The sequence below is a fragment of the Carassius auratus genome, chromosome 32 (genome assembly GCF_003368295.1).
Source record: "Carassius auratus strain Wakin chromosome 32, ASM336829v1, whole genome shotgun sequence".
In the NCBI taxonomy this organism is placed as follows: domain Eukaryota; kingdom Metazoa; phylum Chordata; class Actinopteri; order Cypriniformes; family Cyprinidae; genus Carassius; species Carassius auratus.
Genome location: NC_039274.1, coordinates 8,189,304 through 8,213,465, shown reverse-complemented (window position 1 = coordinate 8,213,465; position 24,162 = coordinate 8,189,304). Strand labels below are relative to the sequence as shown.

At 36.3% G+C, this 24,162-nt stretch overlaps 1 long non-coding RNA gene across 1 annotated transcript in view; it reads right to left on the bottom strand.

Moving 5' to 3' along the window:
- Positions 1–3,317: 3,317 nt before the first annotated feature.
- The window catches only part of LOC113051517 (uncharacterized), a 38,869-nt gene continuing 18,024 nt past the window's right edge, over positions 3,318–24,162 (bottom strand). Inside the window, exon 2 of the long non-coding RNA XR_003276912.1 lies at positions 3,318–3,776. This is a non-coding gene — a long non-coding RNA (uncharacterized LOC113051517). The remainder of the gene's footprint in view (positions 3,777–24,162) is intronic.

The following is a 24,162-nucleotide window of genomic DNA, read 5'->3' as shown; positions in this document are numbered from 1 at the left end:
TTCATTCTCATGCCGGGACACACGGCATCACAGTATGGTAAGAGGCGGAACATTTCCGCCAACACGCTTGAGGTATTCAGCTAATCACAATGCACTTTACAATAAGACTTTACAATATCAATATCAATATCACTTTACAATAAGACCTCATTAGTTAACCTCAATTAATGAATTAATTTTCACAATAAGCAATAGCAATAGCAATCTTTGTTGAAAAAAAAAATACAAGTCTTAGTCCATGTTAGCTCATTAAATAACAGTTGCAACTTTAAACGAATTTAACAGTGTTATTATATTAAATATTTGAACACCTAAGATTTATGAATGTTCAGAAGAATTTTGCATTGGCATGTGATGTTAACTAATGCCCTAATGTCAAGTGTGAATGAACAATAAATGTTGTAGTCCAGATTGAAATGTAATAAAAAATAAAAAAAAGTTTGAAAAAGAATAGCCTATTTAGTCTTAATATTTAAGTATTTGGCGCTGTAATGAACACTATCAAATCTACAAATCTGTAGCATTTGGACCAATCAGACACACAACTAATTGTTATATTTAACAAATAATATCTAACGCCTCCTCATCTTACCAAAGGGTCTATGGACCCTTCCCCCAAAATGCAACTATCACCTCAAAAAAGGCAGAACAGGCCTCTGATTCCATAGCAACCAAAGGCACTGTAGCAAATCAGACCTGAACCAAACAAATTAAAGAGTCGAACAGGACTCTGGTTGAAACAGTAGCCGAATTCCTCAGAATGGCAACAGGAGTTTGTAAATCACTCCTAGTCAGAAGCAGGATAACCAACCATTTCCAAGAACAGCTTTCAACATTAACACCACTAGAACAATTATTGAAAATTTCAATTCGGAGAAGAGATTGTCAAATTTGCGGCAAGTAATTAAGATGCAATGCCGGACATCACATGTAAACCCGTGAGAGTAATAAACAAGATCCTTGGATTTACTTTTCGATGCTTCAACAAATTCTGACTGTCACAGTTGGTAGACCGTGATCTCGGGGGGGTTTGCACTTTGTGGTGAATTCTGTGTGTTCCGTGTCTGCACTGATTAGCTTGTGGGCGTCTCCGTTAATTGTCATCAGCATCAGCTGCCACTCATTACTCATCCACTATATATTGGCTTGTCTCACGTCTTGTGTTTGTGAGATCGTTGTCATTTGTTTGATGTGGTTTCCCTGTTCGTCTGGCTCTAGTGTTGTTTGCGTTTGGATGTCTGTGGTTTCCCTTGAACCTCATCCACTCTCCACACGTTCACTCAGCCACGGACACTTACCTTCGGCTCTATTCCCCGCAGTTCCTGTGCCATCCCCTCTTGCTGCCTACACGCCGTCATCATCCGGATTACTCACCTTCTCTCCACCATCATCTGGATTCCTCACCTTCTCACCACCACCACGGAGTGTCGTCGTCTCATCATCATTGTTTGTTTGTGTATTCATATTCCTCTCTTCTCATTAAATCTGTTAACTCGCTTCTGCTTCCAGACTCTCCTTTATCCACCGTCACACTGACCCTCTGATGTCACATGGACTACTTTGAAGATGTTTTTCTTACCTTTTTGGACATGGACAGTATAGACAGTGTCCCGAAGATGAACGGAGGTCTTATGGGTTTGGAACGACATGAGAGTGAGTTATTAATGACATAATTTTCATTTTTCAGTGAACTAACCCTTTAATAAAGTATTACTTGTATCACACTTGAAGTTGTTCATTGTTTGCTCTTAAGTGAAGTTCCTAATCCTTCAGGGGTTTCCAGGGTAAGGACTGCATTTTATGCAGTTTAGCGCCATCTGCTGTCAGAGAGTGCATGTACTTTCATTCAGTGCATCTCTCACGTGCTCCCCCATGTGCTTCTCATACATGTTTGTTTACATCAGAGTGCACACACCACTTTTAAGCAGCATACTGTGCATTTTGACCAGTTGATGGGAAAAGTATTTTTAAAATGCATCCCATGCATGTGCATGTATAATTATTCAAGTTATTTAGAAGTGCCCACGATAACAGTACCGTGCATATTCATTACCATGATATATCACATTACAGTATAACAGCATATGTACAGTATGTCGAGAATTTTATTATTATTTTTTTTTTATTATTATAATTTTTTTTTTTTTTTTTTACCTTAAACCACATGAACATGTTTCATTACACCAAATACACAAAATAATGTTATTTTTAGCAACATCACATTACCCCTTTAAGTTTATTGGCCCGGACCTCTGCAACCACTCCTGTTTCTCATGTGGCCCGTTTTAGATCCTTTGATCCTATATACAGTATAACAACTACCTTACAGTGTAACAACTAAGCAATTTAGGATTTTATTGAGACAAAAATCATGGTAATAGTGACAAGTCCACAAACTGAAGTGTGACCTTTGCTCAACATTCTTATACCATTAAAACTCCATTACAAAAGGTTTTGTTTTCATGTATAGAAAACATTAGTTGTCCCTATACCCTTCAAACCACTTAAAATTCTGAAGAAATTGTACAATACAATTATGTTTATCTTAACACTGATGAGGAAAAGGAAACATCTGAGGTTGACAAAGAGAGACATGTAAGCAGAGGGCAGATAGATGAATGAGGCGAAGGGTTTCAAACATCTGCTGGCACTACACTGATGATAGGAGGCTGAAATATATCTGCCTGTATGGAGGCTGGCAGGGCCAATCTGCTTCCTATGAACCCAGCCAGATTCATCACAGAGAGGGGCTGTCTCTTTGCCTTTGCTTAGACGAGCAAGTTTGTTCGACAGTTCATGTGGACAGAGCAAAGAGCTCCATATGCATTCAAAGAGATGCTCCTGCTCTGAGACTAGGGTCATGATATTATATGATTTATTCTGTATACTGAGATGGAATTGTGTAGTTTATCTTCCTGTTGGTAAAAAAAATGCTAACTTTTTGCAAAACACTGAGAGAGTTCTGTTCTAGGGAACTTACAGAAAATGCTACAAAAATGTATTCTATTACTTTGAGGGTACAGAAACGCAATGCATTCTATTTACACACACACACTTTTTTATAATTAAGTTCAGCTGAGAAAAGTTTTAGGACAATTTCAGGGCTTCAATTTCAGGAAGCTGAGTTCAACACATATTAGGAGGTGGTCATACTGCACACAAACTTTGGATCACACAATTGGTCATTGATTCTTGTGTATTGTGACGTACCAAGTTTGGAAATGTGAATGTTTTCGAGAGCTAGTGATGGTTGGAGGAAATCAATCAATCAATCAATCAATCAATCAATCAATCAATCAATCATCAACCTATCGATCTTTAAGGTGAGAATGGGTAAGATACCCACCAATTATTTATTTATTCATTTTATTCTTGACCTCTTTATCATAGGTGGCAAAAAAATATAAAAATATTTTTAACACTTGTGATGAAAAGCATCGCCATGGCAGGAGAATCCCTTAACGCCGCCTCCAACCTCTGCCTTGGCCCATAGACCCAGCGGCTCCACCTCGGCTCCTAGCTCCCTCGCCCCTGGCTCTATGCCTCGGGCTCCTCTGCCACTGTTGGTAGGCCCCCTGGAGAGAGTGGCCATTCCTCCTTCAGAGCTCTTCCCTCCGTCGGCTCCACCTTGGGCTGACATTATGGCTGAGCCTGAGAGCCTCCAGCTCCAAGTCCCTCCTTTCTCCTCCCCGGACTTTAACTTCCGCCTGCTTAGTAGTGCCATCCACCCCTGCAAACCCCCTTATCGTTGTTCTATGGTGTGAGGACGCAACTTCCTGGAGGAGAGCAATATGACAGAATTATGGACCTATTTTGTTTTGCTTTGCCCCTGTCATTGTGCCTGATTTACCTGATTTGGTCTCGCTCAGTTTAATTATTCATTCAGTGTACCTGTTTGTAATTATCCTGTGTTTAGACGTTGACTAGCACAAAGTATTTTATTTATTTTGAAAATACAAAAATACACATTTAAACAAAAAATACATTAGATTTTTTCCCCAAAGGCTTTTAAATGCAATATACAAAACAGTATTTTGTATTTCAAAAAAATATATTTTAAATACATGTAAAAAGACAACAGATAGAATAGAAAAAGAATAGAGCAAGCTGTGTTGGAGGCCTTTTTTTTTTTTTTTTTTTTGCTTTTGTTAGTTGTATGATAAATAAAAATAAAACAATCAGTTAGTAAATGAATCGAGTGCAAGTCTAAAAGGGCAAGTTTTTTAAGAATACAGTTAGAATAGAGATGTGTTTTAAGCCGATTCTTGAAAATGGCTAAGGACACAGCTGCTCGGATTGAGGTCATTCAAATATTGAAAATAGTCATTACTTGACGCATGTTCAGGATGATCCCCTATGAAAAATCACAGGGGTGTGATCCAGGGCCATTAAACATATTGAAACAGCACACTGAGGACATGAAAAGAATACATGTTCTTATTGAGATTAAACAAATGTTCCCAAAGCGAAGTAAGCAGGCCACTTAAAAGGTGTTAAATAAAACCTTTCCCTTTAACTGGTGAATTCTGATTATAATTCTAATACATCCTTCACCCATTTAACAATGAATGCTCTTTTATTAAACTTCATTGGCCAGGTGCCTATTCAATTTTAAGTGGGAGATGCCCTACATCCTGTCTCATCATATCTGTCTTCTGTTGAAGAACAGCAGCTAATCATCTGAGAGCTTGTCTCTGCCATCAACAAGTCAAGTAACCTAAACTGCTAACAGGTTTAAATGAGCCCACTCAAGTCACACTATATTAACCCAGCTGTTTTAAGACATTTCTCAGTCCTTCTAAAGGGGCGGTCACACTGCACTTTTCGTTCCATTGACTTCCATTCATACGCATGTGAATGTGTCAGACTGTAAACGCAGGCTCATACGAAAAATGTCACATTTGGCTGCATTCGAAAGTTCAAGTTTGGTCAACTCTGACCTGCGAATTCGCATCACGTGAAGTCGTGTGACGATTAGATGATCGATATGTCACTGCGTGACGTCTCTGTACAGAAATTAAAAAATGAAGGAAGTGCAAATTTTAGCCATAGGGCAGCAATAATACATATTTAAAAGATATTAAAAAAAGAACCTGCATGGTTCGCAGTGTCAATGGAAATGGTACATTTGAATGAGGACACGTTCTATATTTTTTATTGTTTAGTGTGTATATATTTATAGAGAGAGAGAGAGAGACAGAGAGTACAATATAATAAGACGCTTTTGACGCCTTCGCAAAAGACACCGTACAAGCACAGATTAATCCATGTTGTGATAAGTGATGGGAAACCGTTATATCTTGCTCCCGCCCATATTCACAGCGGCGTCCTAAATAATTTTGCACGTTCAAAGGCTAGTGTGACCAAACCTTAAGTCTTTATATTTTCAATTGTCAATTATTTATAGCCACATAATTCTGATTTTAAACTAAATGTACAAAACTGTTGGTGTAAAAGTCGAAATGGCTCCTCAGCGATGCATTATGCATTTTATTATTACTATTATTTAAATTTAAATAAATCATCCTTGCTTCAGCAGTTTCCAAACTCCACAAATTCACTTCTTGCAGAACTTCCTTGTTTCTGCTTAAAAAAAAAACATAGCTTAGCAGCTTAGCTACAACGTGACTTAGCACTTACATTAGTAGCAACTGCAGCTTAGCATTTTGAGAGACTTAGCACAGCACGTCAACAGCAGCTTAGCACACTTCTTTGTCTTGAAGGGAACCTTTAAATCTTTCCCGAGAAAGTGCCACCATCGTACAACTGTTGTCTGCAAATGCAAAATAGACTTCATGAGGAGTTCAGGTTCTTTGGTTGCTGTTCTCATGTCAAGTTTATACCCTGAGAATCTATATTTTACAGCACAGGGGTTTTGGGAATAGTGTACTACTGAGTCTAATGCATGCTACTAAAATCCCCAAATAAAACTTTTCAGAGTTGGCATCATTCAAAAAACTTCAAATTGCTTTGCAAAAATGGAAATAAATAAATAATTCACTGTCCCTCTTTCCTCCTTGTCCCTCAGCCCTCCTCTTTCTCTCTTTCAGAGAATAGACTTGGCTTCAACCTTTCAAGAATTCAGTGCATAAGATGGAGAATGAATATGCCCTGCTCTCTATCTCTGATGAATGAAGGACAGGGCAACTTCAGAAAAACATTTGGAAATCCAGCTACTTGATGAATGTTTTATTCTTACAAGTGCTGAATCAAAAGCACATTCCTGGCATTTCAGATCATTGTAAAGGGTTTTCGTTGACTATGATGAAATAAATATTTCATATGTGCAATATCTTCAAAAAATAATACATGCCAATATATTTTTTATAATAGAGATGGCTGGGCTGCATTTGATGGGTTTACTGATGTAGTTACTTTGGTCAGGCTTACTTTGTACACTCTCAACTGCTAAATGTTACATAATAAAGTGTCAGCACAACTTGTGCCATCTGCTACCAGCTCAGAAATATGGTCCCTATGTTCAGAGAAGCTTTAGAACAAAGCAGATTTTCTGTGTAAGTACAGATTTGTATTCGTAAGCCATCAAAAGGCAAATATACTCTGTATGATGTTATTTTAATGAGGATGAATGGTGATAAAAGGAGTGAAGGAGGATAAAATTCAGAAGGAGGTGTGCACCCTTCTCCAAATTACAATCATCTCTGGAATAGCTGTGCATTATTGTTTTATCAGGAAAGCATAAAAATGTGAGAGCGCTGTGACAGATGTAGAAGGATAATAAAAATATCAGTCATGTAACTGCAAATTAAACGTCATTTTGATTTTGCATACTGCCTGCCTGACATGCAACCAATAGGCAGCTGGGTAATTATCAAAATACAGATGAGGCTGTTCGTCAAGGGCCATATCGTAATTCTCTGTTTCAGCTCATCTTTTCTCTCCAAAAGACATCCTAATTAGTAAACCCTCTGTGCTCTCAAGATAAAGCAAAGGCAGCAAATGCTTTCTGTTCAGCAAGGCCATACAAGTGAGCCAGCCCTTCCCTGGAAGATAGAGCACAAGCATAAACAACGACAAGGGGGAGAATTACGTTTACTTAAATAAGTGTGAATCTGACAAAGTTAAACATTGCATGTGAGAAAAACTGATCAGAAATTAACTCTGTGTGCGTGAGATGTCGCACAGAGACAGCAAGCACCACACGCTCATAATATATTATCTTGGCTTGATACATCGGCATCGTATGTTATTATTATTGTTATTTATTTATTTTTTGGTCTTAGCAGATGTTGAACATGCTGTGTCATTTTGTACACAAGAAGGATTTTCTGCACAAAAAAAATAAAAAAATAAAAAGCTGGCATGGTGGTTCATCAGAGCCATCTGCCATAGTGTTATCAAATGTGGCACTACTTCTGTGCCTCTATTTCACCTGGCTTCAGCCTTCAGAATGCAATAAGGAGAACAATTCAGTGTTCAGAAAGCAAGTTGATGCAAAAATGTATGTCATAATATGTCGTCACAAGATGTCAAAAGTCTCAAAATCTGCTCTTTTGAACTGACAGGAATCCCTTTATTCTGTCCTTATTTTGCTTTCCACATGGGAGACAGTAAGTGCTTCACCATTCAGTCAGAAACAGTATGTCTTTTAGTAATTCATCTGTTCATTAATCCTCTAAGAAAACTTACAGCTAACATTAAAGGCTTTTTTTTTTTTCTTTGATTGAAAGGGAGTTAATTGTGAGATGAAGGCTCAAGACGAGCGCAGGGTGTCAGACACAGAGGGGAACATATTAACAATGGTAGGTGAACGTATTAACAATGTTTATTAGAACAGAGGTTTCAGACACAGGTGAAGCAATGGGAAAAATCTTGACACGAAGAGGGTTGTGACTTAGCTCTGGTCGTGATGTATCTGACAGGATTGGAAGAAGGCACAGAGGAACTGACAAGGAAGATGAAATATTTTAAATGTAAATATGTAAAAAAATCTTCTGGACTTTCTCTTTATGCTATTATGGAGGTTGTCAGTATATGTTAAAGGTACAAACACATTTAAGCAATACTGCGGCTTTTTTATTTTGTTTGTTTTGTTAAATATCATTTTAAACTGTACAGGTTGTTCTGTAGCTATGTTTTACATTTTTGCCATATTTGTCTAGTTAATTACCAAACAAACCTGAAGTCTCACACATTCACAAGAAACTGTTTACTTCCATGTAGGAAAACAAGGTGAAATAAAAAAATACTCCCCAACAAGGTGGATAATGCAGAGATAAAAGCACACTGTATAAGGCAGAGGAAAATCCTTGAATTGAGGTTATATAATGAAAACAAGAATAAAACAATTTGATGAATGTGCTCCTGATTTTGTGTATATATTTTAAAAAACCATCCACATCTATGCAGGGAACTTCCAGCTAAAACAGCTGAGTTCAATGGAGATATGGTCAATCCCTAAATTAACTTATTTCTTTAGCAATTAGTCACCTGTGCAAGCTCTGGACCTGAGAGGGTAAGCAAGGGCAAATTGTCAGTCTCCTATGTCTCCTGCATACTAGATTAAACTAGTGGCCTGTGACACCCATGAGGTCACACGGTGCTTTGGAACACATGTAGGGGATGCTGCCTGGTAGTTGTGTGTTTGCGGTGGCAGGGAGGTGGGGCTCAGTTGGGTTTTTTGGATTTATGTTTGAACATAATGTGGCCAGAGGAGAAACTTTGGTAAAATAATAGCTTAAGCCCTGCAGATAAGGAGAAAACTATTTGCTCTATAATGATAGGAAACGCCTAAAGCCTCTCTATCTCCTCCTTTCTAGTCTCTCAGTAAGGGTCTGCAGTTCTGGATATATTTTTTTTGTATTACAGCATAAATGGAGGGGGTGGGGTGAAAAGATTCAAAGTGTTTTTATTTTTTGTATGATTACACTACACTTTATCTTCATAAGACATCAGTTATCATTATAATATATCTATTATTCTCAAAGATTCACAACCAATACATTGTACACAATACCAGAGAATTCAAGCTGACATCAAAAAGCAATTAAGGTCCCTCAAGCACTAGTAAGAAAAAAGATGAAGGTGTGTATTTATTTAAATGTACAATAAGTGTCTCTTTTGTTCTTGTGAATTATACTTATATGCTTGATTATATCATTGCTCTTGATGAGTAATATATGGCATATACCGCATGTCAGAACTCTTCAGAGAATTCAACACTGGCTCTCTCTTTCTATATATCTGTTTAAATGAATGTGACAAATTAGAGCAGCTTGGTATAGTTGGCAGATTTTTTTATGCTGATTACAATCCTGACCTGCTGCTTGCCATGTATTACACTATAATGATTATTGCACAGAACATAGTATCTTTGTTTCTCTGACTCTAGCTGACTACACTAATGGGGTGCTGTTTCTATATGTACACTGCCATTTTCTGATTATTATGAATGATGCATGTTACACTGCATTGTCTCTTTTAAATTATAAAATGTGAGCCTGACACTTAACTATTAATACATAGTGCCAACTTGTGGCCATTTCTTAGATATTATGAAAATCAATAAATATTTTGTCAAGTTTGTCAAGTTTGTAAACATTAAAATGTTATTATTAAAAAAAAATAATATATATATATATATATATATATATATATATATATATATATATATATATATATATATATATATATATATATATATATATATATAGCACTGCACTAGCAAGCAAGCAAGCGCAAGGTTGGGGGTTCGATTCCCCGGGAACACATGATATGTAAAAATTGATAGCCTGAATGCACTGTAAGTCACTTTGGATAAAAGCATCTGCTAAATGCATAAATTTAAATTTCTCGGTTTGAAAGTCACGGTTCAGTTAATTTTCGGTACAGTAAGGGAATGAAATGCAAACATTAAACTTCAGGTTGTTTATTCCTACACACTTTTTTAAAAATACTTTTTAATAAAATATATATAAAATAAAAAAAGAATAAGAAATAAAATACTGCTGCAAAGTTCTCCACTTAATGAAATACTCTCAGTCTCAAAGCAATATCATATAATAAAATATAATGAAAAATATAAACTAGAAAAAAAAGTTTGTTGAGACAAACTTTAAGTTGGCTTGAGAAAGCCTGACCAGAAAGTTTGAAGTTTAAAGAAGTTAGAAGTTTATAGTTTAAAGTTAGATTGATAGATTAGTTGAAAGAAAGAAATATATATTAGTTAGAAAGAATGACAGATAGATTAGTTAGAAAGAATGATATGGAAAAAATGGAAGATAGATTAGTTTGACAGAAAGAACGCATGCGACTAACATGTTTCTAGCATGATTAGCAAGTTACTAGCATTTGTTAGCATGACTAGCATGTCGCTACCATGTTTCTAGCATGTTTCTAGCATGATTAACATGCTGCTAGTATGTTGCTAGTATGTTTCTAGCATGATTAACAAGTTACTAGCATTTTGTTAGAATGAATAGCATGTTGCTAGCATGTTTCTAGCATGACTAACATGTTTCTAGCATGATTAGCATGTTAATAGCATGTTGCTTACATATTGTTATCATGACTAACATGTTGCTAGTATATTTCTAGCATGATTAGCATTTGACTAGCACGCTGCTAGCATGTTTCTAGCATGATTAACATGTTGTTAGCATGTCACTAGCATGTTTCTAGCATGATTAGCATGTTGTTAGCATGTTGTTCGCATTTTTCTAACACAACTAGCATGTTGCTATCATGCTTCTAGCATGATTATCATGTGACTAGCATGTAGCTAACATGTTTCTAGCGTGATTAGCATGTGGATAACATGTTTCTAGCATGATTAGCATGTTGTTAGTATATCATTAGCATGTTTCTAGCATTATTAGCATTGTTGTTAGCATGTTGCTAGCATGTTTCTAGCATGATTAACATGCGGCTAGCATGTTGCTAACATGATTAGCATGATTTTAGCATGTTGTTACCATGTTTCTAACATGATCATCATGTGAATAACACGTTTATAGCATGATTAGCATGTTGCATGACTAGCATGTGACTAACATGTTTGCTAGCATGATTTTAGCATGATTAGAATGTTTGCTAGCATTTCGCTAGCATGTTTCTAACATTATTCGCATGTTGCTAGCATGACAAGCATGCGACTACCATGCTGCTAGCATGATTAGCATGTTGTTAACATTTTTCTAGCATGACTAGCATGCGACAAGCATGTTACTAGCATGATTTTAGCATGATTAGCATTTTGCTAGCATGTTTCTAGCAAGCGACATACATGTTGCTAGCGTTATTTTAGCATAATTAACATAATGTTATAATTTTTCTATCATGATTAGCATGCAACTAGCATGTTTCTAGCATTATTAGCATGTTGCTAGCTTGTTTCTAGCATGGTTTGCATGTTGCTAGCATGACACTAAGATGTTTCTAGCTTGATTAACGTTGCTAGCATGTTGTTAACATGTTTCTAGAATGATTAACATGGGACTAGCATGTTGCTAGCATGATTTTACCATGATTAGCATGTTGCTAGCATGTTGCTAGCATGTTGCTAGCATGTTTCTAGCATGCTTAGCATATTGCTAGCATGTCGCTAACATGTTGCTAGCATGATTAGCATATTGCTAGCATGTTGTTTGCTAGCATGATTATACTATGATTAGCATTGTTGCTAGCATGTTTCTAGCATGATTAACATTGCGACTAGCATGTTTCTAGCATGATTAGCATGTTGTTAGCATGTTTCCAACTTGATTAGCATGGGAATAGCATGTTGCAAGCATGATTTTACCATGATTAGCATGTTGCTAGCATGTTTCTAGCATGATTAGCTTGTTTCTAGCATGAGACTAGCATTTGCTAACATGACTAGCATGTTGCTAGGATATTTCTAGCATGACTAGCTTGTGACTAGCATGTTGCTAGCATGATTTTAGCATGATTAACATGTTGCTATCATGTTTCTATCATGACTAGCATGCGACTAGCATGTTTCCAGCATGATTTACTATAGTTTACCACGATTTACTATAGTTTACCATGATTTACCATAGTTTACCATGATTTACTATAGTATACCACAATTTACCATGTTCAAGTATGATTTACTGATTCTAGCATGATTTATCATAGTTTACCATACCACTATTTACCGTAGTTTACCATGATTTACTATAGTATACCACCATTTACCATGTTCAAGTATGATTTACTGATTCTAGTATGATTTACCATAGTTTACCATGATTTACCATAGTTTACCATGATTTACCACGATTTACCATAGTTTCCTAGAATTTTCTATAGTATACCATGATTTACCATGTTCAAGTATGATTTACTGATTCTAGCATGATTTACCACAGTTTACCATGATTTACCACGATTTACCATAGTTTATCATGATTTACTATAGTATACCACGATTTACCATGTTCAAGTATGATTTATTGATTTTAGCATGATTTACCATAGTTTACCACAATTTACCATAGTTTATCATGATTTACCATAGTTTACCACTATTTACCACAATTTACCATAGTTTAAAATGATTTACTATAGTATACCATGATTTACCATGTTCAAGTATGATTTACTGATTCTAGCATGATTTACCATAGTTTAGCATGATTTACCATAGCTTACCACGATTTACCATGTTCAAGTAGGATTTACTTATTCTAGCATGATTTGTCATAGTTTACAATGATTTACCATAGTTTACCATGATTTACCATAATTTACTATGATTTACTATAGTATACCACGATTTACCATGTTCAAGTATGATTTATTGATTCTAGCATGATTTACCATAGTTTACCATCATTTACCATGATTTACTATAGTATACCATGATTTACCATGTTCAAGTATGATTTACTATGATTCTAGCATGATTTACCATAGTTTACCACGATTTACCATAGTTTACCATGATTTACCATAGTTTACCATTATTTACCACGATTTGCCATAGTTTACCATTATTTACTATAGTATACCATGATTTACCATGTTCAAGTATGATTTACTATGATTCTAGCATGATTTACCATAGTTTACCACGATTTACCAAAGTTGATCATGATTTACCATAGTTTACCACTATTTACCACGATTTACCATAGTTTAAAATGATTTACTATAGTATACCACGATTTACCATGTTCAAGTATGATTTAAATATTCAAGCATGATTTACCATAGTTTACCTTGATTTACCATGATTTACCATAGTTTACCATTATTTACCACGGTTTACCATAGTTTACCATGATTTATGATCTATGATAGATAGATAGATTAGATGAGTTTGAATGAGTTTAAATTGATTAGCATCAAAGCTTGATTGAGTCTAATGGGATTTGGAGCTTGGGTCATCTGAACATCCTGTCAATGAAAGTCTATGGGCATTTTTATGATTTTTAATATACATTTTTAAGAAAACCGTAACTCAAACCAGTCTAAAAAGATATAGCACAACTAGTCAGAACAGTATGAAGGTCTGACCCGAGTTTGGAGTATGTAGCTTGAACGGTCTAGGAGGAGTAGGTGTCCAAAAATATTCCGGCAAGAAGAAGAAGAAGAAGAAGAAGCAGAAGAAGAAGAAGAAGAAGTTTAAATAGGATTTCAGTAAATTGGCTTTCTCAAGCCAACTTAATAAATAACTATGATTACAGTGCAGCATTACCAATCCCAGCTTGTAGGCCTGCTTCACCAGAACCGTGCCGTGCCTGCTGCTGTAGGTGACGGAGACCGCCGACAGACCAGGCTCTTGTCTCCATGACAACAATATCTATACTTCATGTTGAGCATAAATATAAAGCCTACTGATAAAGGACAGCGTCAACAGTATTGACCGCAAAATAGACTATGTTTGACAGGTGCAATATTTGAAAATCGATAATAGTATTAATTAATTTTTTTAATTACATTTATATCTGAATTTATGTCAACTTATAGACTTTCAAACATCAACGTATTATGAATTAATATGTATTTGTGTACAAAATGACATGTAAACCTATTTTCCTATTCTATTTTGCCTGGAAACGCTTCCAACACGCACGCGAGTCGCGTGAAAAATAGGCGTCGGTTCTATTTCTAGCTTGCACGCATTTTCCGCGCGTCTCACTCAGGCAGTCTGCAAGCTCTAACTTGTTAACATGGGAGCCAAATTAAGAACGGACACGCCACGCAGCTGAGACGCTTGCGCCACGCAGCCAGTGTGTCGCCGGCAGCTGCAGGGCGGGATTTGCGCTGAACGCGGAGAATTCCGCCACTTTATAATGTTCGTTTGGAAACACGAAAATGTTCCGCGAACAAAATATTGCATTCCGTTATTCGGTACACACGTGCACCATACCGAAAGCCCTGTACCGAAATGGTCCGGTACGAATACACGTACCTTTACACCCCTAATATATATATATATATATATATATATATATATATATATATATATATATATATATATATATATATATAGAAAATGTATGCTTCTTTTATTTATCTAATGTACAAATCCTATATTTCCTCTTAATTTGAGCGAGTGAAATTCATGTGAAGATAATGGAGATTGAATGATAACCGAAGGATACAACAATGGGGTTAAATGGGGATTTTGTCCTCTTCCAATCTCACCAACTATCTGATTCAATCTTTTCAGGGAGAAAATCAATAGAAGGACACTTGTTTAGGGTCATTTGGAGAGGTTAGCTGACAGTTCCTTTAGCACCAGTTACTTGTAGCTGCAACTGCCTCTTATCTGTTTTATTTGAACTCATTTTACACAGGGAAGGTTTTGTTGTTGAATGGGAAATAGTATGAGCAACAAGAAAAATAAAGATCCATATAATCACTCATTGAGCTATCCATAATGGCCTCATAAAATCGAACTGAAATGATTGGGGTACTTGCTTGCTTTAAATTATGTCACTGTAATAATAGGCTACTGTAAATCACTTTAGATTAATTAGTTGTTCTCTGTCAGACCCAGAAATGGGTCACAGGTGTACTTTGGTAAGATTGTGAACAGCAACCAAAAACAATTCTAGACAAAAATTCTAACAAACCATTTGATGGCCTGTGCAGACATTTTTGTTCAGTTTTGTATGAAACACATTTTTGGCACTGTGTCGGTTTGTGAAATCTGGGTCTTTAAAGGGATCATATGATGCAATTAAATTTAATTTTTTCTCTTTGGAGTGTTACAAACTCCAAAGATCTGGAAAGTTGCAAAGGCAAAAGTCTCAAATCCAAAGAGACCATAGTTTACCACGTTAAGATTCAACCATGCCTAAAAAAAAAACGGCTCGTTCTAACACGCCACCACATGTCTACAGTATGTCATGATGTGGGAAGATTTGCATAAAGCCGCCCAAATGTTCACGCAAAGAAAGAAGTCGTAACTTTGATTCTCGCTGTAGTTTTGTTGCTGCCGGCACCATGTTGTGGAGATGCCGTGTTTCATTGTGAATGTGAAACTATTTTGTTTGGCCTTCAAAATGAGGACACAACTAGAAATCAGTTGTTAAGTTGTATTTACAACACTGTTCCAGGACAGTTCAACCAAAATATTCAGATGTGTAAAATGCATTTTACGGAGGAAGTGGACTGTTCCCTGTGAGAGTAGCCGACAATGCTGGCGTCTGTTTCTATAAAGTGAGGCAGTTCCAACTTTGCATGGACAGTCTGGCACTTCTTACTAACAGTCTGTAAGTACGCTATTCATATATAAAGAATTTGGCACTGATGATTCAAACGCGAGCTTTGAGCAGTTTAGAGTTGCTCTTGTTGTTTGTTGTTTCTCGCGATAAGCGATGCAATTCGTAAAAAAAAAGTAATTCTAATCAGTAATCATGTCCACACTGGATGCAACAAATGCCTCTTTGTAATGGGTTTTATTGTTTTTGTCTCGGCTCACCAGGAGACACAGCATGAAAGTATATTACATTTCCATCACACACTTGAGGTATTCGGCAAATCACAATGCACTGGATACCTGGCAATCAGCACACACTTCACTTTTCAGAACGATTAGCTTTGTAAAAATATATGCGTTTCAGTGAGGCAGGGCATAAAGGAGCAACAATAATGTACAGTATGTGGAAAACAATGTTTTCTTTTAAAACTTATACTGCATAAACACATTTCATTACACAAAATACACCACATAATGTTCTTTTTAGCAACGTCATTAAAATAACCCCTTTAAACAAGACCAGTAAAGAACCACTGTGCTAAACAATAGCGTGCTGTTTTCTTTAACTGAACTTGAATGCAATATTTAACATTATGTACGTAATAATATACAGAAAATTACATGGCAATTTGGCAACTATACCTTTTTATTCAAAAATGGATAAATAGTAGCAAACTAAATCTGGAATCTTAAATCTGAACTGTAATTCATATTGAATCAAATATGGTGTTATCTAGAGTTCCAGTAGTCAGTGTGTTCTGTTGACTTTTATTAGGCACAGATATTTTGAACAACACATATTTAAGGTTTATTTGTCACCATGGTGATAGCAGTTAGTTACCCCACTACAGTCTGCTGTCAGCTTGAACCACAATAGGCAGGTTTCTATGATCCGCTAAGTGTGGTATCAACCTGCTGTTACCCAATTGTCATTCAAATACCCAAAGGTTATTTTAATCACAAGCCAGAATCCTGAAATCGCTGTGTTATTATCAATGAAATAAACATATCATCCGCGATGACAGTGAGTGATGAATAACAAGCCATTCAAAACCCAACATTTCTGTAAATGCTATAGCTTCATCTTGTCCAAAAGTTGTCTGTCAATCTTACCTTAAGGGAAGAAACTGAACCTCCTTATTAACACCATACAAAAAAAAAAAAAAAAAAAAAAAAAAACATAAAGCCCATGCAGGACTCTCCTCCTGCATTTCCACACATACGCAAGTGGACTGTTTTTAAATATCTCACTGCACCGGCGGCACCAGGTAAGAGAGAATGCCACACAGATTTCCTGGTTGCATTGTGCAGAAAATGCACTCCAGTTCATGACACCTAATTTACATAAAAGAACAAAAAAAATTAAAGCAATATTTAAACAACCTGGAATGATGAAAAATATGGGGGCTTTTGGTACACTAGGTTAGGATTCACTCAAAGTCTTTGCTTTCTCTGTTGATCTGAGAGAAAGTTTCGAATGAGTCATTTCTGTCTGTGTTTCGGGCATGTGATGTGCTCTTTGAGATGGCTGAAAATGGAACATTGCTCATGGTGGCCAGATGCTCACCCCAATCACCATCGGAGGCCCAGGAGAGAGGAGAGATCCCATTCAGTCTCATGGGGGAACCATGATTCTGGAGTTTGGCAGCATAGTTTGTGCTCTGTCCATCTGATGCAGATTTGCTGTTTAGACATGTATAAGACAAGTTTACATAGAGGGACCATACAGAGTTCACCTTGCACTGTAAGCTGATTGTGTGGTGTTTCAATTTATTGAACTGGGGGAAATGAACTGAACTGAAATTAATAATAATAATAACAGACAATTCTACAAATACAGTAGATCATTTCAAAGGCTAAACATGCAGGTACTCCTTGAATCTATGTAAAATGAACCGTTTGTGGTTTTCATATTTAATATGGGATATTTCATTATTTGTATTAGTCTGCTTGTCAGTCAGTTTACAGTATTAAGAGTTTTATAATTTTTTCTCTCTTCTAAAGATTACATTGTTATGCCAGTAGGGGGCAACAAGTGACTTTCTTTGAGTTAATTGATGATTCTGTCAGTTCATTTAAAACACTGATTCATTAAGGAACAAAGAGCTAGCCTTTATGAATTATTGAATCATTCACTACACTGCTTTGTTCATTGATTCATTTTGGAATAAAAAAAAAATAAAAAAATGACTGGCCTAATGAGTGAGTCATTCAGTTTTAGCCAACTGATTCATTCAAAACACTGATTTATTCAGGAACTAAACAAATGACTGTATTTAAGAGTGAATCATCCATATCTTCTTCTTCTTCTGCTTTAAGTGTCCTTTCGGTCATGACCCACAGCTCATGACTATACGTAGATCGACTGGTAAATCGAGAGCTTCGCTTACAGCTCAGCTCTTTTACCATGACAGACTGGTACATAGAAAGCATCACTACAGAAGCTGCACCTATCCACCTCTCCATCTCCCACTCCATCATTCCCTCACTCGTGAACACGACCCCAAGATACTTGAACTCTTCCCCTTTGGCGGGGGGGTTATATAATTCATTCAGGAATGAAATATTTGAATGACTGTTGTTTGTTTTGACTGTGTAGATTGTTAAATCATTCCCGCAAATTATGCATGCAATACTAATTTCAGTTTAATGCATTCATGTCAACTCTGAAAAGTATGTATAAATACACCTAAATGTCCACCAGATGCAGCTTCTATAAAAACAATGTTATGGTAACATTATACCCTTAAAAAGTTTTTGTGTAATAAGTTGGATCTAAATACTGTATGTACTTTTAAAGCCACTTTCTTTCTCCAAAATGTATTAAAAATAAAAAAATTTTTTTGAGTTTAGTTATTTTTTTATTTATTTTTTTAAAATTCATGTCTGCAATGTAGCTATTGTTTGATGTTTTTCATTGATGCAGTAATAACATCTTCAAGGGTCTCCTTTTTTTGGCTAAATATTCTACCTAGTAGTGATATTGCTGTGAATTTCATGTGTTTCTATATTGGTTTTCTAAATGTACTTTAAACAGCATCGTCTTGTCTTTCTGAAAATCCTGCGTCGATTTGTGCCTTGTTTGTAAACAAATCCAAGGTGAAATAAAGCAAAACAAAGGACCAAGTTCCCACTGACATGGTCTGGAACTTCATTCATTAATTTCTGCGTATGTACGTCACGTATATGTGTTTACCGCCCATGCACAAAGTGACGTAAGGTATGTCTATAACATGCATGTGTGTTAACGTGGTGACAGCGCATGTGTGTGTAATTTACATTGCGTGATGATGTTAGCTGTTTTCACATTGTGCGTGCATTAGAACACATGCATATACTTAACAGAAAACTCTAATAAAATATAAAAGTATTAATATTCTTTAAGGTGTAAAAAAAGACAGGAAAAACAACAGTAAAATATAATAATGCAAACAACACATATACATTATTTTAACCATGTTTCATCTGTGGTAAAATTATATGGAATTTATTCTGTAATATCTGTGTAGTATTTTATTTACAATATATTAACATTCTGTTGCACTTTAATTCACCCTTATGAAACAAAACTATATTGCAGTATATAGGAAAATATCATGTATAATATTAGGCATATATTCTTATATATATTTATTTTTTCCAATATATTTCAATATATTGAAAGCGGCAATCATTTGTATATTTTGCAATATACAGTATTGTTCAAAATAATAGCAGTACAATGTGACTAACCAGAATAATCAAGGTTTTTAGTATATTTTTTATTGCTACGTGGCAAACAAGTTACCAGTAGGTTCAGTAGATTGTCAGAAAACAAACAAGACCCAGCATTCATGATATGCACGCTCTTAAGGCTGTGCAATTGGGCAATTAGTTGAAAGGGGTGTGTTCAAAAAAATAGCAGTGTCTACCTTTGACTTTACAAACTCAAAACTATTTTGTACAAACATTTTTTTTTTCTGGGATTTAGCAATCCTGTGAATCACTAAACTAATATTTAGTTGTATGACCACAGTTTTTTAAAACTGCTTGACATCTGTGTGGCATGGAGTCAACCAACTTGTGGCACCTCTCAGCTGTTATTCCACTCCATGATTCTTTAACAACATTCCACAATTCATTCACATTTCTTGGTTTTGCTTCAGAAACAGCATTTTTGATATCACCCCACAAGTTCTCAATTGGATTAAGGTCTGGAGATTGGGCTGGCCACTCCATAACATTAATTTTGTTGGTTTGGAACCAAGACTTTGCCCGTTTACTAGTGTGTTTTGGGTCATTGTCTTGTTGAAACAACCATTTCAAGGGCATGTCCTCTTCAGCATAGGGCAACATGACCTCTTCAAGTATTTTAACATATGCAAACTGATCCATGATCCCTGGTATGCGATAAATAGGCCCAACACCATAGTAGGAGAAACATGCCCATATCATGATGCTTGCACCTCCATGCTTCACTGTCTTCACTGTGTACTGTGGCTTGAATTCAGAGTTTGGGGGTCGTCTCACAAACTGCCTGTGGCCCTTGGACCCAAAAAGAACAATTTTACTCTCATCAGTCCACAAAATGTTCCTCCATTTCTCTTTAGGCCAGTTGATGTGTTCTTTGGCAAATTGTAACCTCTTCTGCACATGCCTTTTTTTTAACAGAGGGACTTTGCGGGGGATTCTTGAAAATATATTAGCTTCACACAGACGTCTTCTAACTGTCACAGTACTTACAGGTAACTCCAGACTGTCTTTGATCATCCTGGAGGTGATCATTGGCTGAGCCTTTGCCATACTGGTTATTCTTCTATCCATTTTGATGGTTGTCTTCCGTTTTCTTCCACGTCTCTCTGGTTTTGCTCTCCATTTTAAGGCATTGGAGATCATTTTAGCTGAACAGCCTATCATTTTTTGCACCTCTTTATAGGTTTTCCCCTCTCTAATCAACTTTTTAATCAAAGTACGCTGTTCTTCTGAACAATGTCTTGAACGACCCATTTTCCTCAGCTTTCAAATGCATGTTCAACAAGTGTTGGCTTCATCCTTAAATAGGGGCCACCTGATTCACACCTGTTTCTTCACAAAATTGATGACCTCAGTGATTGAATGCCACACTGCTATTTTTTTTAACACACCCCTTTCAACTAATTCAACTAATTGCCCAATTGCACAGCCTTAAGAGCGTGCATATCATGAATGCTGGGTCTCATTTGTTTTCTGACAATCTACTGAACCTACTGGTAACTTGTTTGCCACGTAGCAATAAAAAAATATACAAAAAACCTTGATTATTCTGGTTAGTCACATTGTACTGCTATTATTTTGAACAATACTGTATTGTATAATATATGTGTCATCAATATATTATTAAATGTATTCAAACATATAAAATATTAGAAAACAAAAATGGAAAATAAAATATTAAAATATGTCACAATATATTTTAAGAAATATATTGGTAAATATATTTTCCTTTCGTAATGGCACTGTGTGTATTGTGATACACTTTAATGGCACCTTATATATTTCGTATTGGGCTACTCAAAACTACAGTAGATAAAGTGCAGTTGTAAGCTATAATGGTGCAGATGGTAAAATGTGTATTGTTCACAATTTGATGCAATCGACCTATTGTTTATCTAAATGCTAATAATTATAATTTTGGACATTTTTTTTCTTTTGCTTTGGCAATTCTGAATGTGAAACATTTACCTTAAGCCAATTGAGTTCACTTAAGTTTTGATAACAGTGATTTTTTTATTTATTTTTATTTCAAAGAACAAAACAGAAAATATAAATGTATATACAAATATAGATTAAGACTACAGGTGCAACACAAGAAAGAAAAAAACTACTCATTCTGAAAATCATCTCCATCTCTGAAAAGACAATGAGCCGAGCAGTAGCATTCAGATTATCTGAATGAATAAAGCCCATGCAGGACTCTCCTCCTGCATTTCCACACATACGCAAGTGGACTGTTTTTAAATATCTCACTGCACCGGCGGCACCAGGTAAGAGAGAATGCCACACAGATTTCCTGGTTGCATTGTGCAGAAAATGCACTCCAGTTCATGACACCTAATTTACATAAAATAACAAACAAAATTAAAGCAATATTTAATAATTTTGAAGAAAGACAGAAGAGCCATACAAGCAAAAGTTTTAAATGTCTTTTTAAATATATTATAGGATGGTGTTTTTTATTTGCTTTGTATGTAAAGTACCCAATATATTTAATTTATAACCAGCATTACCATTAACTATATTAATAAAGTTTGTCAAGTCAAAATTCAGGTTGGCTTGGCTTGAGAAAGTATAGCCCGAAAGTTTGAAGGATTTTCAATTTGAAAATTTTACAGTTGAGGGCAATATATTCTATCAGAGAAAAACAAAAATATAGAATTTAAGAGGTAACACTTTACAATGAGGTGTCATTGTCAAATGGACGTGGATTTGCGCAGCTTCTCAGTTAACAATGGCTCCGTGTAGTAACAGCTGCTCTATGTGAAATCACGCACCTGATGGAATTTACTGCTGATTAGAGAACCGGCTTTACTGATGAGATGTGCATAACGATCAGCCGATCGTGATCGGAGCACCCCTAAAATACATATAGTATATACGTGTTGAACATACTAGATGTCACCGTACTACAGTCTGCAGCGAGGAGTACTTGCATAGACCTGCCTCTGCCTCTCTCGCTATTTAAACTAGAAGTGTGAATCAGCGAGCGAGGCAAAACAGGCAGTAATGCAGAAGCAAGTGTTGATTTTGGCAAACTGGCTTCAGTATAAACAAAATATTGAGTGAATTTTGATTCCTCAGTTTATGACCTCTTTAAATTGTTTTATATTCTTTAAATTCCCTTATTCATTGTTCTTCCTTAGGTTATGCCTCAGCCACCTGCAGAGTGTTCCGATAATGCTGTTCTGATCTGGCTGCATCAAGGTAATCAGCATTCAGCTTTACGCCACACTCTGCACAGTCAATCATGACAAAATGCCAGTGTTAGACAACAATTCTGGCCTAATAGTTAGAATTGGACTTCTAACCTGAAAATCATGAGTTCTATTATCAGTACTGACAGGAAAACTGGTGGTTGTGAATGAATAGTGATCTCTTCCACACTCAGTATCCTTGAGCAAGGAACCAAACCCCCCAAATGGAACAATCTCTGTGCGTATGGGTCAAGGCCAGGAAACCATACTGGAAGCCCATGATCTTCAAGCCCTTAGACAGCACTGCATCACATACAGGAATGGTACTGTAATGGAAATCACAACATGGGCTTAGGAATACTTCCATAAAACATTGTTGGTGAACACAATCCACCGTACCATTTGCCGTTGCCGGCTAAATCTCTATAGGTCAAAAAAGAAGACATATCTAAACATGATCCAGAAGCGCAGGTGTTTTCTCTGGGTCAAGACTCATTTAGAATGGACTGTGACAAAGTGGAAAACTGTTCTGTGTTCAGACGAATCAAGTTCTTTTTGGAAAACTGGGATGCCATGTCATCCGGACTAAAGAGGACAAGCAAAACCCAAGTTGTTATGAGCGCTCATTTCAGATCCTTCAGATTCACAGATCCATGTTGTTGCTTTTTCTCTTTAGTTCACCCCACTAATTTTCTATAGAGTTCAGGTCGGAGAACAGAGATGACCATGTCAGAAGTTTCATTTTGTGTTCAGTTAGACATTTTTGTGTTGATTTTGATGTTTGTTTTGGATCATTGTCCTGATGGATGATCCAACCATGGCCTAGAGACAGTCAGGTTTAGATTTTGTTTGTTTGTTTGTTCCCTTTCCAGGGAACTTCGAACTGCGTCCTCTAGAGGGCACTATGGGGAACACCTCGTTGTGACCAGTTTCTGAAGCATACATTGAAAAAACTAACCAAATTGTTGGCTACAGCCTCTGACGTCACTACCGGTGCGACTATAAATGACTATAAATAGTTATATCTTTAACACTATCTGATACTGAGGTTAGTGCTCTGCTGGGTTTTTACCCAGGAAAAGCAGGAGATATTTGAGGAGGGTGAAGAAGCTGAGGCTGAGTCTTCTATATTTTCCTGCCCTGCATATGTAGAGCTGTTCGAGGTTATGGATTGTGCCATGGCAAAGTTGGACTTGCCATGAAAATGCACTAACAAGGTGACACTATAAGGCCAAAAAAAAAAAAAAAAAAAAACCTTGATGAGCGTTATCTTTCTGACCATTGCCCTCCAGCTCAGGTGAGCCTTCCATTTCTGCATGATCTCCATACAGATATCAAAAAGAAATCAAAGAGACGGTTTTCTTCTCGCATCCATCGGTTTCGGCATAAGAGTAAATCTGCCAACATTGAGGTGATGCGCGAAGGTGGCTATGAGAGGATGCCCTCTGTAGAAAGAAATAAAAAATAAAAGTTATTTCTGCTGGCTAGACATTCTCTCTTAAGCTCCCTCCTTGCCATCTAAGCCCCTTCAGAAATTAATCTGGCTTAAATGGC